This window comes from Meleagris gallopavo, chromosome 7 (genome assembly GCF_000146605.3).
Source record: "Meleagris gallopavo isolate NT-WF06-2002-E0010 breed Aviagen turkey brand Nicholas breeding stock chromosome 7, Turkey_5.1, whole genome shotgun sequence".
Classification (NCBI taxonomy): Eukaryota; Metazoa; Chordata; class Aves; order Galliformes; family Phasianidae; genus Meleagris; species Meleagris gallopavo.
In genome coordinates, this window is record NC_015017.2 from 12525883 (window position 1) to 12542871 (window position 16989).

General features: G+C 40.1%; 1 protein-coding gene and 1 long non-coding RNA gene across 2 annotated transcripts in view; both read right to left on the minus strand.

The window, feature by feature from the left end:
• PARD3B (par-3 family cell polarity regulator beta) overlaps positions 1–16989 on the minus strand; it is a 353302-nt gene that overhangs the window by 279718 nt on the left and 56595 nt on the right. The window lies entirely within an intron of this gene.
• Positions 1145–16989, minus strand: part of LOC109368505 — a 26612-nt gene continuing 10767 nt past the window's right edge. Inside the window, exons 2-3 of the long non-coding RNA XR_002116608.1 lie at positions 3211–3316; positions 1145–2668 (exon numbers count right to left, since the gene is read on the minus strand). This is a non-coding gene — a long non-coding RNA (uncharacterized LOC109368505). The remainder of the gene's footprint in view (positions 2669–3210; positions 3317–16989) is intronic.

Here is a 16989-nt window from a genome sequence, read left to right on the forward strand (position 1 = left end):
ATTAAGAGGCAGAGTAGAATCTGTCAAATGCTTACTATACAAGATACTAAAACAGAAGAAAAACACTATTTTTCCCCACAGATTTGCATTTGAACTTAAAATTAACTCTAAGCATAACAAAAGTCAAACACAAGGATATTGCAGCATATCATGATGGGCCCCACAGCCCTAACAGCAATTCTGGCCAAGTTTATGGTTAAAATCTATTTTTTGTTGTCTTTGCCTATACACGCTGTTTACATTACCTGGGAAAATTACACAGTTTTTAATCAAAATGAAACATGCAGATCTGTGTTTTGCAGTCCTCAGCCTCTGGACCTTCAGGGCTTTTCCCCAACAAGGAAGTGGCAAGGATTCCACGCCACTTCTTAACCTCCACAAGGCTGCCCAAAGGTTGCACGTTCCTGTGAAAAACCTTAAAGGAAGCCCCAAGCTGTCAAATAGGGGAAAACCTCAAGCAAACCACGCAAAGCTAAAACTGCCTGAAAAGAGAATGCTGAGCTGCCGGCAGTCATCGCTGCTGCTCCTGGGCACAGAGCACATTCTCTAAGTTTATCTAAGCTACTCAATTCACCAGTAAGTTCATTCAAAGTGAAAAATCATCTGAGAACTGAAGAAAAGAAAGCTTGTGGGTCTTATTCTCTTTCAGCCCCCAAAGTACTGGACACAAGGGCTGAGCACCTTGAGCTTGGAGACCCCAGCCGACTCCTCCGGGCCTCATCTACACTATCAACTGCACAGAACATCATGCACCACCAATAAACTGCTCTGTCCACACAGCACATTTACATGAAAAACTCTAGATGAAGCTCTTTCCAATATACATCCAGAACATTTCCCATTTTTTTCTTAACTAAAGTTCATTTCACTTCTCTGCAGCTTTAATTGAACTCCAATTTCTAAAACTAGCTTGACAGAAGCCATGAAGAAATTAATATTCTACTAAATAAGAACTGTCACTCAGCATTTCCTAAGCTAAATGTAAAAATTAAGACTCTGAATAAATGTATGCTAAGTATCACTGCATAAATATGCATATAATGCATTTTCCTCCTCATAAAAAATGTTAAATTTAATGTAAAGATATTTAATTGCACATTAATGTTGTAGTTGTGATCAATCACAGAATATCTTTTTTTTTTTTTAAGATCTAGAAATATATTTATTCAAATCCAATCACCTTAAATACATTTTTGTTTACAATCACTCAGACTTCTGTCTCTTCACTCTCTGGTTATGAAACGGGATCTCAGGAATAAATTGGTGAACCAGATTTCTTATCCAAAGGTGCATCATTGAGGGTCTTCCTACACAAAATCTCTTTACATGAGTTTTCTGTTGGTTTTTAAATGCCATTGAAATATTCCAATCCTATTAGAATGCAAATATAAGGGGGGTAGAGAGAGCATGCATAATACCATTAACATTCAGAGATTTCTTGGTCCCCATTATCAGATATTAATTCTCACCTTAACTGATGTTTGGGGAAAAATTGAATGAATCCATTAGCAACCACATTACAAGTGAACAAAAGAGGCAGCAACTGCTGATGTGATCAGGCACCCAGTCCCTGTTGACAGCCGTGGCACTCAGGAGCACCAAGCACAGCTCCAGCTTTCCCCTCGCACCAGGCAGGCAAGGCCCCTGGTGCTGCAGGATGCCCTGGGCAAAGCCCCCCCCAGTCACAGCATTTTTAGCAAGCTTCCAAAACCAGTTAGTTTCTAGAAGGTTGCCTTCAGCACCTTTTAAAGCCACGATGTGATACTTTTTGGGGAAAAAGTGAGCATTAGTGTGGGTGAGGAGCCAGCTGCAGTGCGCCAGTGACACAAACAGCACTGCTCCATCCCAGCACAGCCCTGTCTCCTAGGTGGACAGGTGAAGAGTAAGCTATGGTAAGCTGACAAATTGTGAAATTTAAAGTGTGTTCTTCTACTTAAAGTATCCTAAAAAGAAATATGAACTAAGTGTGACCAGTTCTGATACTAAATAAAAATACAAAGCATTTGATTTTTATTATTTAAGAAGTAATGCAATAGAATACAGAATATAGAGTATTTGTCTATGTTATTAGTAGCCGTCAAAAAAATATATGCACTTTGTATTTCCACAATAAATAAATAAATAAATAAATAAATAAATACCAACCACAAACCACACAGAACATCTACATTGCAACTCCTCATAAGTAAACCCCTCAAGTCCTGCAGCTCCAGTGGACAAACTGCTACAAAGAGCAGCAAGAAGTTGTAGCCCATTCTCTTCCAAAGGAGAAGGACCTTCCTGATGCAGCCTGCTTCCTGCACAAGTGAGCAGTCTACAGGAGTAGCAGTCAGATTTCATTCAGGATTTCAGGAGAACCTGTTTTCAAGAACACTGAGCTCTCAAGGAGCACACAGAACTGCACTGCTCTAAAAAGTAACACAAACCCTACCACGTACGTGTGAACACTTGCACTTCAATTATTTGCTGAAATGCTTTATTGAAAGCATATAATTGTGTCTACAGAATCCTCTGAGCATTACTGAACAGAGACCTCACGCTCTCCAAAAAGCACAACTCCAGCCAGGGACTCTTCATTCTTTCTTTGGGAACAGAATTTCCATACCAGGAGATAGAAAATTCACAACTGACGATTCCAGCTGCAGCAGCTCTGACATCCATATACACCCTAAAATAAAGACACTCAGCTGTGAGGCTCATATGTAGAAGGTGGTGTTAGAAAAAAAACATCATCAATATCTGTGCGGCTGACAAGCATAACAGTTGAATTTTTTCATGAAATAAGTTTCTCAAAATTCATCAGTTTTCTGACAGATCAACACTACACCCTCTCCCAAACCTCCCACTTAAATGCACTTTTACAAAGAGGGAATAAACTTCAACAGTCTTTATAAAGCAGTTAGGTCTTTCGCAACCCATCATCACTGTTTCTATGAAGTAGCAGAAAAGTAGTCACTAGTACTTCAGTAGTCAAAAACATGTAGAAATCAAAAGAAAATGCATAATTCAGTAGGTAAATACTAATAAAAATGCATGATCAAATTCTTTGATATGTGCTACAGGGACTTAAGTTTCAATGGCCTCAAATCCTCTAGAAATATTCACTTTTCTTTGTTGTGTGAGAGGGATTTCAAGACATAAAGAGGGCACTAACAGGTCACTGGGGAAAAAATGAGTTTCAGTTCAGTTTAGGCAAAACTGCTCACCAACCTCTGTAGGAGCTAACAGATGAACAAACACCTACAGCGTGCTCCAACAACAGGGACTGGTGAACTGGCAGAAATGTTCAGGAATCACTGAACAGCTGCTCTGAAAGCTGCACGTAGAGAAAAAAGTTTAACAAATTCAAAAACCAGAATTAACTGAAAGGACCATCACATGAGAAGCAGGCATATGCAAAATGTGTCCTGCAATTTTAAGGAATACGGGACTTGCATTTAAAAATGAGGGGGGAAAAAAAATAGAAATACCTTCTTGTATTTTGATCACAGAAGAATTCAATTATAAATGATACCATTCTAATGAACCAGTACCGATTACTATTTTTTTTTTAATTAAAAGGTATGCAAAACCAACAAATAAAATGCATCAGAGACGAGTAAAGATCAGCAGTTCAGCTTCAATGTTATCTACTGCACATCTGCCACACTGCATTATCTTACTACCCGAGCATCATTTTGCATTTCAATGTAGTAGCTCTATCAGATTAATGCCCAAGACATTTCAGCTGTGTTTCAAGTAAATAAGTGGACATACAGGAATATTATGCACGGCCTGTATCATTGACACTAAGCAAAGAAAATGTGATTAGCACCAAATTGCATCTGACAGAGGAATCAGAAAGCTGTCAAACACAATGACATGGATTCAGTATTTAGAAGGTAAAAGGAGGAATAAAGAAGCTGGCCAGTCTGGCATGGAGACAGCAATAAAACACAACAGCTATGATAAATTAATTCATTTACTTATGAAAAATTAGAGGCTTCCACACATGGCTCTCATTTATAATCTTGTCAATCTGGCAGAATAAATAAAAAGCCTATACAATGCACACAGTGGGAGGGAAGAAAGGAACAAAAGAGGCGAAAAAGCAAAAACAGATTTTTGCATTTAATCTCACAGAATCATTTCTTACATTGAATCACACCGGACTGAGCCTTTGATAGCAGTGACTAATACACAGACCCATTAGAGCAGCGGTTACTATATGTACTAAGGGTGCACAGTGGTAAAACAACAAGGCTGAGATCACTCAGAAGCCATACAAAGCAAAACAAAACTTTCCTGTGCAAGAGATACTATTACTACGCTTATCAAAAGGATGCCAGAAAGAACTACAACAGGCAAAAGGTAGAAGTAAATTCCAGGGACCGATCCCTTGAAGCAGCATGCCCATTCAGGCCAAAAATAACAAACATCCCAGTACCCGTGTCCAAGCAGAGCTGCACGGAGCACCACCACAAGTGCACACCGGCAGGGATCACTGGCAGCATCGGCACAGAGCAATGTCAGGCCCACCCTGCTTTCTGTCGTTGTGCTTTGACCCCACCTTCCTCCTGAAGACAACCTTCCTGCACTCCTCTGCTGTCAGCTCCCAGCACCCAGAGGGCACAAGTGATGCTGGGACAGCCGCACCTCAGGCTGCTGAAGGACATCTGGGAAAGAACCACTCAACCTTTAATCGGTCAAATTCAGTCACAACCTCAAATGAATTTTTAATTCCTTCATATCTGATTTTACAGTGCTTTGAGAGAGGCAATTTAAAAGGCAGCAGAGTATGCATCAGTGGCAATATAACCACTATTTTTTAAAAAATTGTTTAATCACCTCTACATCAAACATCTTAAAAATTAATTCCAGATTTTCATTTAATTTCAAGCCTTCAGTAATACAAAATTTGCATATATAGAAGTCTACATGGCCTACATTAACTCCTCAGAGTATAACTAGAGCAAGGAGAAAAAAAAAAATGGAATTGCACAGCATGAAGTTGCAGGAAATACTTAGTGCACAGTGAAATTCTATACAAGATAGCACCTGGTAAGGACAAGCTGCTTCCCACCACTTAGCTGCCCTTTTAAAGCACATCCTAAGTATAGTCTTCAGCATGAATACCTTATTATTTTGCAACCACTTGCTCTGATGTGGAAATGCTGTATTACAGCATAACTAAAGCCTGCCTTTTGATTAAACCTGCTGCAGTGTACCCTGGAGCAGGGTACTTGCACTTCTGCTGCTTTTATGGTATGCAACCAAAGAAAATAAAGCAAAACATCTAACCAAAAAGGTGTGTTTAAAAATATCTTTTTCTTAAAATACCTACAGCTACATTTGCAAAAGGGTGCAAAGCAGATTACCACAGTTCAGCTGTCACTGAGAATTTCACAGCTGGCCAGGATACAAGGCATGACCAGTTTTTCAATGACTGTTTGAACATCAGCTGCTCAATTAAAACAATTTTTGTAAAACATTTTCCTTATCTTTTCATCTTCACTACTGCAAGAAAGTTGCCCACAGTGCTGAGACAAGGAGTAGATCATAGACAATATGGTAATGTGGCAACAAGCACTTGTGAGCAGATAAGGCCTGAATTTACTTCCTTTCTCCTTCCATCCTTTCATCTTCTGTCTCACTCTTTCAGCACTTGCCTGGTGTGTTTCCCTTGTTCAGGAACTGCCATGAGCTCTTTATCTTCTACTCAAATTTCAGGAGGTGCTTGCACATACAGCTGAGCTGCACACAATATGAATTGCACTCCACGTGCTTATGCTTACATTTCATTCCTAATCCTCACACCCAAGGAACTGTACCAAGTATTTAAATATTTCAGAATACCAATATCTGAAGACTTCATAAACACAGAGATCCCTACACAAGACTTAATACAATCACAGAATGGCTTCGGCTGGGAGTGACCTCAAAGATCATCCAGTTCCAATCCTCCTGTATCGCAGCATTGCCAATCACTAGATCAGGCTGCACAGGAACCCATTCAGCCTGGCCTTGAACACTTTCAGGGAAGGATGCACCCACAGCTTCTCTGGGCACAGAATGGGGGCCAGGACAAGTCTAATGTGGGAAACTCTCAATCTTTGCATTAAACATGGCAAAAATTGCCAGAGATTGCAGCTTTTTGTAATTGCCACCGCCTCCCAGCAAACAGCTCACTGTGGTTCCACACAAGAACAGCAGGGCTCCTTCACAGACATCACACACCCCACTCCTGCCATCCAGCCAGCAGCCATTGCTCCACAGGCCAGGAAGCACCTCTGGAGAATAGGGCTCAGGAGTAGGGTCGCCTGTCAGTGCAGCCACCATGGCCTTATGGAACCCAGCCAGCACAGCAGCTCACTGCATAGGCCAGAGCTGTGACATCTGAAGCCTACTGAGGGCTGGCCAGTGGCAACACTAGGACCACCCCTAATAGATTCAGTGTTATCCCAGAGAAAACGCAGCAATAAACTCTCCCTTCATCCACCTCAAGAATTACTGCTGCTTCATTCTCTTCTTCCAGAGTACCAAAGATGAGTCACAATGACAGCTCTCAGAAAAGAAAAAAACCTGAACAAACAGTATTGCTAGCCACATGGAAAGCCAAAAAGGAGCCAGCAGCAATGGCTTCCCTCTCCTCAGACTCAGCCCTCCTGAGCTCTAACAAAGACCTGCTTCTGGGCTCCTCACAGAACTGCTGCATGACAGCCTCCCTCCCACACATAAAATTTCATCTCACAGTTCTTCACACACTTTCACATCCAAGGTCAAATCAAAACTACGGGTAAAAAAAAACAAAAGCAAAAACCTTCTCCAAAATTCATCCTGGCCCTGTTCTGCTCCTGGGTGAAGCTCAATCCAGCCCAGAACAGACCCTTAGCCACTAAGCACCTCAAGCCACAGTGCCATGGAACAGATATCACTGATGAGGAAGAGGGAAACATGCGAGGAGACAGCACGTACCTGAAGCCATCCCTCAGCATCATCACCGGTGACTGGGTAGAAGACAAAAAGAAGCAAACCTTCCTCCCTGCAGGCAAGTTTGAAGGCTAACAGAGGTCTGCTTAAAGGAGGACATAGACAGCACGTGGAATCGGTGGGATATGAACACCAACACAATTGCACGTAAATTGCAGAACTCTTTTTTTGCGTGCAGTAACAGCTGAATTTCAAAGCAACAAACAGATCATTCAAGAAAATCTTTTCAAAAGGGATACTGTAAGATATTAGCTTGTGTCTCCTGGGAGCCTTTGCAAAGGGTCAGGTCTACATAACAGTGCTGTGGCTGCAGCCCAGGGAATGGGCTCAGAGAACAGTCTTTCCCATTCTCCCCAATTTCTTCATTCCTTATGGCATTATGGTATCAAGAGTGATCTGCATGGATTAATCACTATGACTTCAATATCTTCCAAAAAAAAGTGAAGAGAAAGAAAAGCTCTGGAAAACAAATCCAAAACTTCCAGCAAAATGAGTTTTTTAGAACTTATTTTCTTAAAGAAAGGAAACTTGACAGTCCTTTAAAGAAATGCACTAATGCAAAAGTAATGATAAAAGAAATTGATTACTCTGTCTAGATTGCAAGCATTTCATATAAAATAGGCTATTAGCAAAACAACAAATGCCATGTTTTTTATTGAAAGCACATGTATACAGATCATCAGATTAAATGCCAGCCTAAATAAATGTTTAAACGCGAAATATTAGCTGACAAAAAGACAAGGAAATTCTAAGTTAAATCTTTCTCTCCACTTTACACATTACATCTAAACTTCAAACAGAAAGCAATGTTGCAACCATTCTCCACTACAGCAGGCATGCAGAATAAGCCAGGCAAACCAGGGCTGTAAGCAGTGTCTCAGCAACACCTTTCAATTTCTCTATTTGTCAGCCTGCATTAGAACAACAGCACAACTTTTCTATTAATTGACTACATTTGTGCTTTCAGCTCTCCCTGTACCATGGGACAGCACCTTCCCCAAGTTTCTTTGAATGTAGAGAAAAAGTCCATCTCCTGAGAAGCAATTAAGACTGAAAATAATAGTGTTCCACAGAGGGCAAAGGAAGTAGCATCAGATAAATATAAAAAACAAACAAAAACTTTTATAATTAGATTTAAGTACTTCAAAACAATTAGACACATGCTACATTTTTCAGAAAGTAAGCTGTGTTCTATAGAGCGAAACATTCTTAACCATTTTATTACCTACTTGGAGTAATTGAGCAGATACAGCTGATACATGTGCATCAATTTTTCTATGGGTAATCATCTGACATGTAAGCTGCAACTAACAACTCCACTTCATGAACCTAGAATACAGAAATACCTCCCAAATGTATTCCGATACTAAAAATCCTTTAAAATGGACAACTGTAGTGCAGGTTATCCTTATGTCATAAAACATTTTGAAGTTAGTTCATGCAGCACCCAAAGCTCAGATATCTAGAACACTTACCTAAAAACAAACAAACAAACAAAAACTACTCCAACTACTCTCCACAAGAAATACCAGTACTATTCAGAAAAGCATCCCCCAAAAATCAAATCATCCTACCCAACAGGCATCAGATGCAGATGAAATTCACACTGGCATTTAGATCAATGATAAGCAGTATGCCAGAAACAAAATCTATTAGAAAACACTGCTAGCACAACAGAATGGTCTTGTCTGCCATGGGCTCCTGGTAGAGCAGTCCTGTAACAAGTCTTGCATCTACTTCAAGAGAGGAACAAGGAAGAGACAGATTGATACAGGAATGAGATGCCATAAAGGATGCAGAGCCCATTTTTCCATTCTTTAAATAGTCACAGGTTTTCCTCAGTGTTTCTGCAATATGTCAGGTGTCAGCACCTTAACAGATTTTTTTTTCCCCCCTCCAGATATTAGCTTTCTACTTTACTTGCTAGCACCCAGTTCCATAACAGAATACTTGATATTATCTACCTTATCTCAGGAGTCAAGATGCCAACACAAACAGTTTATGAACACCTGCTAGCTTGCCAACGTAACTGAGGATCGGTGCTCCTGAGAGGAGGGTGGGGAGCTGCATACATATAGGACAAACAGGTTTTCATGCTGTTGCTACACTCCCTGCAATGAGTTAAGAATTCTTGTAAAATTGATCTTGATCTAAAGGATAATACTGATTGTTTATGGAAAACCAAATCATTATTGTAGAAATCCCTGAAGTTACGTAAACATTCTTTGAACAGTTGTATTATTTATAAAGGAAAAAATACCAGCCAAAGCATCACTTATTTTCAGCTTTAGACTCCAACACTCAGACCACACCTGAGATGCACTTGAGAAACTACAGAAAACATCTGAAATGTATTAAACAGTGAAATAATAACCCACGTATGCGAATTCTGCCCTAACAGTCTTCTTTCAGTTAACCACCTCTAAAAAACACACTGAGCAGACTGTAATGTAGATTAATCACTTCAGCATTAAGGAAGTATTGCTTCTACATTCAGAAGAAGCCCGATTCCACTGCATAGTCAATTCAACATTCTCCAAATCTGTACTACTTACATAAAGCTACACATTTCTCTTTCGTCAGAGGTTACTGATATCAAAAGTTTCAAGAAACAGTATTTTTAGAATTCACTGGAGATCTTAGGAAGAGGTGGACTAAAGTTAAAAAAAAAAAAATACAGTCCTAAGAAAAATTTCTGAAAAGATCCTAGTATTTTATCTTGCCTAGTGTTGAAACTTTAAAAAACAAAACGTCAAAATAACAAACACCCAGTTTGTGGCAGCATTGATTTCTCCGTCCATTACTATTAATAACAGTGAGGTATCCCTCAGTGCTTCATGAGGCTGGTGGAAAATCATGACAGAAAATACATCTCCCATAATGGAATCCACGTCCCTTAGGTCCCACTGAACATGGAGACCAGGAGGAGAGGCCATGGCTCTGCTCGTGTCCCTGCAGCCCAGTGCACACTGCCAGCTGCCCTCCCAGCAAACAGCCCAGCAAGAAGTAGCACACGCCATCAGGTTTTTTGACTTTGGTTTTAACAGCTTTAATCAACTCCAGCCACCACATCAGCTCCTTCAGCACACACGGTCTCAGCAGCTCTAACCCCTGACAGAACATTGTGGCCCTACCTCACATCCCAACAGGCACACCAGGATCAGCTGCAGCGAGAAGGGAGCTGGCTGCTCGAGAGCTGGTTTATACCAGCACTGAACCACAGACGTTCCAGCCTGCTCAGATCTTTATTTTAGCACACAAATGAGGCCAAGTGGAATTATTTAGAAGTAAAAATGCAAAGGAAATGTTGGTTTAGAAGCAACTCAGACAACAAAAATCTCTGAGATCTATGGCAAGCCAGAGGAACCCTCAGCATGGAGTACGTCACTGGCTCTCTGAACAGGATAGAAACTGCTCTGGAACAAAAACTGACCATACCAACCCAAGAAAAAAAAAAAAAGAAAAATCAGACAAACAAAATACAGGTATCTAACGGCCAATCACCAAAACTATATTTTATTAAAATTACTACTGTTCAGCAAATAAAAATATATCAAGTATTTTAGCTTAAATTAAACTCTTAAAGTGAAGCAACATTTGTGATAGAAGATGCTCTACAATCATCTAAAAAAAAAGTACAAATCTGGGTGGGACAACTGTGAGTTAATGGAGAAATTGAATTTTCACTATTCAAAAGGGGACACAAACATTCTGCTACGACATCTGTTCTTAGGTTCTACTACAGCAGAATACCAGAAAACCACCAGAATTTTAGCTGTCAAAACAAATCCTCAAATTAAAGAAAGGAGGAAGAAGTACGTGCTGAACAATTGCACACTTCCAGCAGCACCAGTCTAGCATTTATCCAGGAAAAAAAAAAAAGTACGTAAGAAGCACGAGTGCAGCCCTAACACTCAGCCAAATGCTGGAATCATTCCTAAGTTGGAAATGCTCTCAGATGTACACCCGATTTTAAAACAGTTTTCTGAGATCTATTAGAAAACCTGAAGTCAGACTCACCAGTCGCTTACTAACCCTTCTGTGGTATCTAAATACAAGGCCAGCGTAACCTCAGGAGCAAAAAGCCCACCAGCCCCGACGTGTTGGGAAGTCGGGTGCTTCCAAGGTGTCCCACATAGCTCAAGACATGGAGTGCACTGCTCCGCTGCTCCGTCTTCTAACTCGGAAACAGAAGGGCAATGCTAATGCTTTTCAAGTTCCACGAGGGATCCAAAACCCAAAAATAAGTATTTATCATGAGCTGTCTGAGAACACCAACAGCAGAAGCAATAAGATTATCATGTATATTGACTTGCAATTCTGCCTGGCATGGGAGTCCTACAGCAAACTGGAGCTTGGCAATGCCAAGCAAAACTTCTCCAGAGATAAGCAATAGGAAGTCTAGGTACACAGAGCAGCACTCCTTTCTGGAGAGCAAGTAAGATTCCTCTGTATCGTGTCTTTAATTATTCATAAATTTGATACAGGTATTTAAGTCAGAGCCATGCCATTTTATTAAATGGCTGTGAAACACACATTGACCATGCGAACAAATCACTGACAGAATGCACAAACCATGCAAAAGTCAACCGAGCCATGAAGAGGAGCCTGCCTGAAGGAGCACAGCCAGGAGATATGCTGCTGCAGGATGGGCCTCTTAAAAATGATGATGGTCGTGTTTTGGGGGTAGTTTTGTTGGCTTCCCTCCCCACCTCCCTCTCAAATAAAAAACAAAAACATTTACCTCAAAAATACTCAAGATTTGTTAAACTTAAAAACTGCTTGAGCAAAGTAGCTTTTATTTCTCTAAGCTCATGAGCCACATGTAATTATATTCTGAATAGGAAAAAAAAAAAAAATCAATCTTTAGTTTTCCAACAATCCTCAGTGTCATTTCTACTTTCTCTATTGCTATCACCACTTCATATGCAATGGTTTGGAAAGTGCAAGTGCTATGGCATTGATTCTTGAGGAGAGAGTTTTAAAAAATTTCTTCTTTTTAACAATAATACCTTCCTGAACAATCCATCATCAAGTTTTAACCCATAGCTCTAAGAGGAGAAAACTAGAAAATGGCACTTAAGAAAAATGCGTCAGCATCATAAGGGAATTACAACACATGCTGTTTAGCTAGAATGGAGATAAACACCCCAACCACCTTCAAATATCTGGCATTACAAAACCCAGCATTCTCTCATTCTCACCTCTAAAGATGGTTCTTAAAGAACAACTTGAAAAGAATCCCCATTACAGCTTTATAGAAGCTTTTCAAATGAAACCAGTGGTGTTCACACCATGTGAGTTAACCTGTTGGCCACCAAACCCAAAGTCCTGCCACTGTACCTACCAGAAAGTTCCCAGAGCTGGAGATTTCACTGCCAACAAGCAACAACAGTGGGTGCATGGCCTTTATGCCAGCCTGAAACCAGCACAGGAAAAAAAAAAACAAAAACAAAACAAAACAAAAAAAAACCACAGCCTAGATTTTCAACACCTCCTTTGAACCTTTCTTTTGAAACACTGCAAGTATTTCAAAATAGAAGTTGCTACAAATATAACCAAAGTAAGGACTGGATAGTGGAAGTATGAGGACTGGATAGTGCAAGTATGAGGACTGGATAGTGCAAGTATGAGGACTGGATAGTGGAAGTATGAGGACTGGATAGTGGAAGTATGAGGACTGGATAGTGGAAGTATGAGGACTGGATAGTGGAAGTATGAATGTTTTTTAGGGAAAACAAAATACCAAAATAACAGAATTACAGCTGGCACTGATAAACACAGCACTGAGTTGCATCAGTGCCAGTAACTCCATGCAGGCACACATCCCATCAGGCCATCTCAATACATATTATTTCTTCTTGAGGCTAAAGAAAGAAAATAGTCACTGAAGGAAGAGACTTTTCAATAATGGTGTTCGTCTTATAAAGCAACTGTTTGAGTTTCATATGAATGAATTAAATTCCTTGGCGCACATACACATTGTTTTATACTTCTGCTATGGAACTGAAAATCCAATACTGACATGTTGTTAATCCCCAGCAATACCTATAATCAGCAGTTACTGCTGCATGTGTTAACAGGTGCAAGCCAGTGCATATATTTCCATATTTTATGAAATATATTCGATGGTATTAAGGAAGGTAGGTAAGTCAAACCCTTCTCCTCCCTCACAAACCGAATGTGATACAAGACGTCTGGCACAAATTAGTCTCTGATTTGATCCAAAATGTTTCCCACCAGAAAAAGGAAAATTCCCAACCATTTTTGTCATTTTATTTTCTTGCATAACTGTTCTACCTACACCAAGCAGAGCAAAACTGACGTCAAGCAGCAGACATTGAGCTACTTCCAGAAATTACAGTTGGTAGTTTCTGCCAAGCATTTACTTGGCAGAAATTTGCAGGACTTCCAGCATGCAGGGCAGAGATGCCCAAAGCACCCATCTCATGCGGGTGACAGCAGCCACGCTACCCAACAAAGGCACTGCTGGGCCACACATTAGCCAGGACAGAATAAGCACTTGAGCTGGAAAAGCAAGTGGTAGACATGCTGAGTTCTGCATTAAAGATGCATCTCCGCAGCAGCTCACCCAGGCCAGCCCCTCAGCCTCAGCCCCGTGCTGAAAGCAGCCCTGCCAGGGTCCAAACCGGGAGATCTGAGGACATACCTCAAGAATGGTAGTGTCAGCACCAGCAGATGCAACACGACGAGTTCTCAAGTGGGAAACTTGTAAAGAATTCTAAGAAAATTATCTTCCTTTCATCCCAGTTTATTGCAGAACACTTCCATTACCCTGAGTGTACATCAGTTGCACCTTCTTCCTTGGAAGAACTCCAGTAAAATGTTACACAGAACTAAATACAGGCTAATCTTCCTTTCCTCCTCAGTAAATAACTCCTTCCTTATGTAACTGTGATGTGTGCTTTCTTTCATGGTAATTTTCTTCCATTCACTCTAGCATCAGATAGACAATAATTCACATTCTATTACTATTTACATCCCTTTTCAAGTTAAGTTGCAAAAAAGGAGTTAATCTCCATCACATCCCCAAAGATCAAGATTTTACTATGAGATGTAGACAATCTTGTTATCAAAACCAGAATTATCAAGTGTTTGTTTTGATGCCTAATAACACTGCCATATTTAATAGAGTGTTTCAATTCACTCAACTTAATGCAACCTAAAATTCCTATCTGCCTTGGGGGAAAAAGTAGCGTATTTCAAGAAACAATTACAACAATTGGTGCCAGCCCATCTGACTGTCATCTTTAACACAGCAAAGTCAAACTATCCAAAACTCGCTATGAAATTTGGCAGAAAAACAAGTTAGCTCAACAATCTGCTGTATTTGCTGTCCTCATTACAGAGACCTTTCACATAGCCTATGCAAACATCTATGTTCACAGAACCTGGGTGCTCACACTATTAAACATCAATGCAATCTGTGTTTATATCATCTCCATACTAATCAGATCGATTATTTCTGATATATTGCCCTGTCGCACCACCATAATGCTAACCAAACAAACGGAACTACAGGGATGTGATGCTGATATATAGATGTTTAATACCACACTTTTCATTTTTATTTATTTAAACATTTATGAGCACCACTGCCACAGTTATTAACAGAACTGCGAGCAAATCACAAGCATTACACCAGCTCTGCAACCATGTTGTCAGAGGCCACTGAAAAACACGATCCAGGATAGCACGCCAAGAACAACCTTGAAGAGAAATGAGGCTGGCCGTTCTGCTTCACTTCTAAGAGGCAATCAGAGCGTACTGCCTGAGACACCTCAAGAATGCCTCAGGATAACAGCAGGAAGCTGAGTAACAGCCATGTGTCTGGTTGATCCTTACAGAACTTTCTCACATGACATACTGAGAGATAAGCTTGCAATTAAAAAATGTCTTTGTAAACATTACACTCTGCAAACTTCTATTACAGTAACATCTTCATGGTTAGTCACTATCTACTGTAGTATTCTTGTGTAAAGAAATTTAACTAAGTAGTCATTATCTTTTGAGTTCTCTTTTATCTGTAGAACCAACTAGCATTATTTCTGGAGCTTCATTAATCTCATTTACAGCTAGTAAACCAAGATATAAGCTGTATCTATCATAGAGGCATACTTCATATATTACAAAGCTGTTAAAAGCATTCCAGTTCATTTATTAGTCTATTATTTAATGAAGCTCTATTACATCTCAATTTATAGTGCCAAAAACAAGTCCAGGAAAAATCTTCACATTGTCCCAAAACTGACTGATATAGATAGAAGAAAACGCAAAATTGTTTTTAAACACATTCTGGAGCAACTTTTTTTTCTTTTGTGCTTAGAAACATCATTTAACAATTTTTTTTAATAGATTATTCTTTTCAAATGTCCTTTTCGTCCCCCATCATCCCCTCCTTTCAAATGAAAAGGGTTTCTTTCAATGCCAACATTTATACAGCATTGTTGTTTTTGTTTTTTTTTTTATTTTAGCACCCAGAGTTCTCTGAGATACTGCAAACAAGAATAGGGTGAATCCTATTCAGTCCACTAATAGGCTGCTTAACAGCCCAACATCCCAGTGCACAACACACAGGACCAACAGCTTGTCAGCTTCTCCTTCCCTCTTGGCATAGAAATAAATTATTCCACACAGAGATTAAGCCACTTTAACAGAGGTAGCAGACAGACACACGGTTTTCCTTGAGACCCTTCTGTCAGAGCTACCACGCATGCAGGTCAGTCTCTGCAGGCAGAGAGCTTTTGGACTTCTTTTACAGTGATCAGCATGTCTGTCATTTGACCAGAGCTCACAGCAAAGCCCAGCACCTAAGAAAGAAAGTTAGGATTGCCCAAAGAAGAAAAGCAATATTATCTCAGACCTCCTGGGTGACAGGACAAGGGCTGACACCATACGACTTTTGATTTACAACCATTTTGTGGCAGAAAGCATTTAAGTTTTAGCCATCTGACTTTACCCATGGTAAACATAGGGCTGTGGTGCCCACCTGAAAAAGGACAGGAAAAAGCTGATGACCAGCAAAACAAATCTGGTGAGCAGTTCGTGGAAGGTCTGGGAAAGTGGGGAACAGCCATATGGTGAGTGACCTCTTTCGGGGAGCCAGATTCCTCTTGGCTGATTTACTGTCAAGTGAATGCAGCAGCAGTTCTGTATGCCTTACAAAAGCTGCTGCTTTAAATGGAAACGTAGCAGGAGGAGAATATAAGAATATTCTAGAACGTTGCTTAAAATTCTACCATCTATAGACAGAGCCATAAATATTTAACATGTTTACTGTACTGAATACTCGATGCTATTCAAGAAAATAAAATGGAAGATAACTATTTTTACAAGTATATATGACTGCTGTTCCAAAAGTACTACTGCTGATTTCAAAGCACTTGACCTACCCAATCTGAATCATCTCCTCAAAAAAAACGAGAAAAAAAAAAGAGAAAAACCTCTAAGCAAAAATAAAATTCAGAGAGAAATCTTTTCAGTTTAACTCATCTTGAAGCTAAATACAGTGCAATAGCAAAAATCCAGAAGATTATTCAGAAGCCACAGAAGCTAACCTCAGTTTCTCAGAACACGTCAATAGAAACTTTCAACACAAATAGACTGTGTTCTTAATTTTATTCAAAAGTACTTCCAAATTGCTGGAGCAGCCACCAAACCATAGCTCGCTGCTATTCATTCAGGTCAGAGGAGCGAATAACACTCCTGAATACTCCCAGACCTCGAAAGAGCATTGCCATAGAGAAACTGTTCAGATGAAGACAATATATATGTCTGAATTCATAAATCCTTTCAGCGAAAAGCTGATGAGGCCCAGCTGCACACCATCAAGCATCCGCTTCATAAAGCAGCAGGCTGACAGGTCTGCCGCGCGTTCCAGACATGCACCTCGCTGCCCTGGTTCCCAACAAACAGCGGGGCATGCAGGGGGCAAAATGAGCAGGCACTGATCAGCTCTTGAGCAGCACACGTCTCATTATGCTCAAGTGATGGGCATTA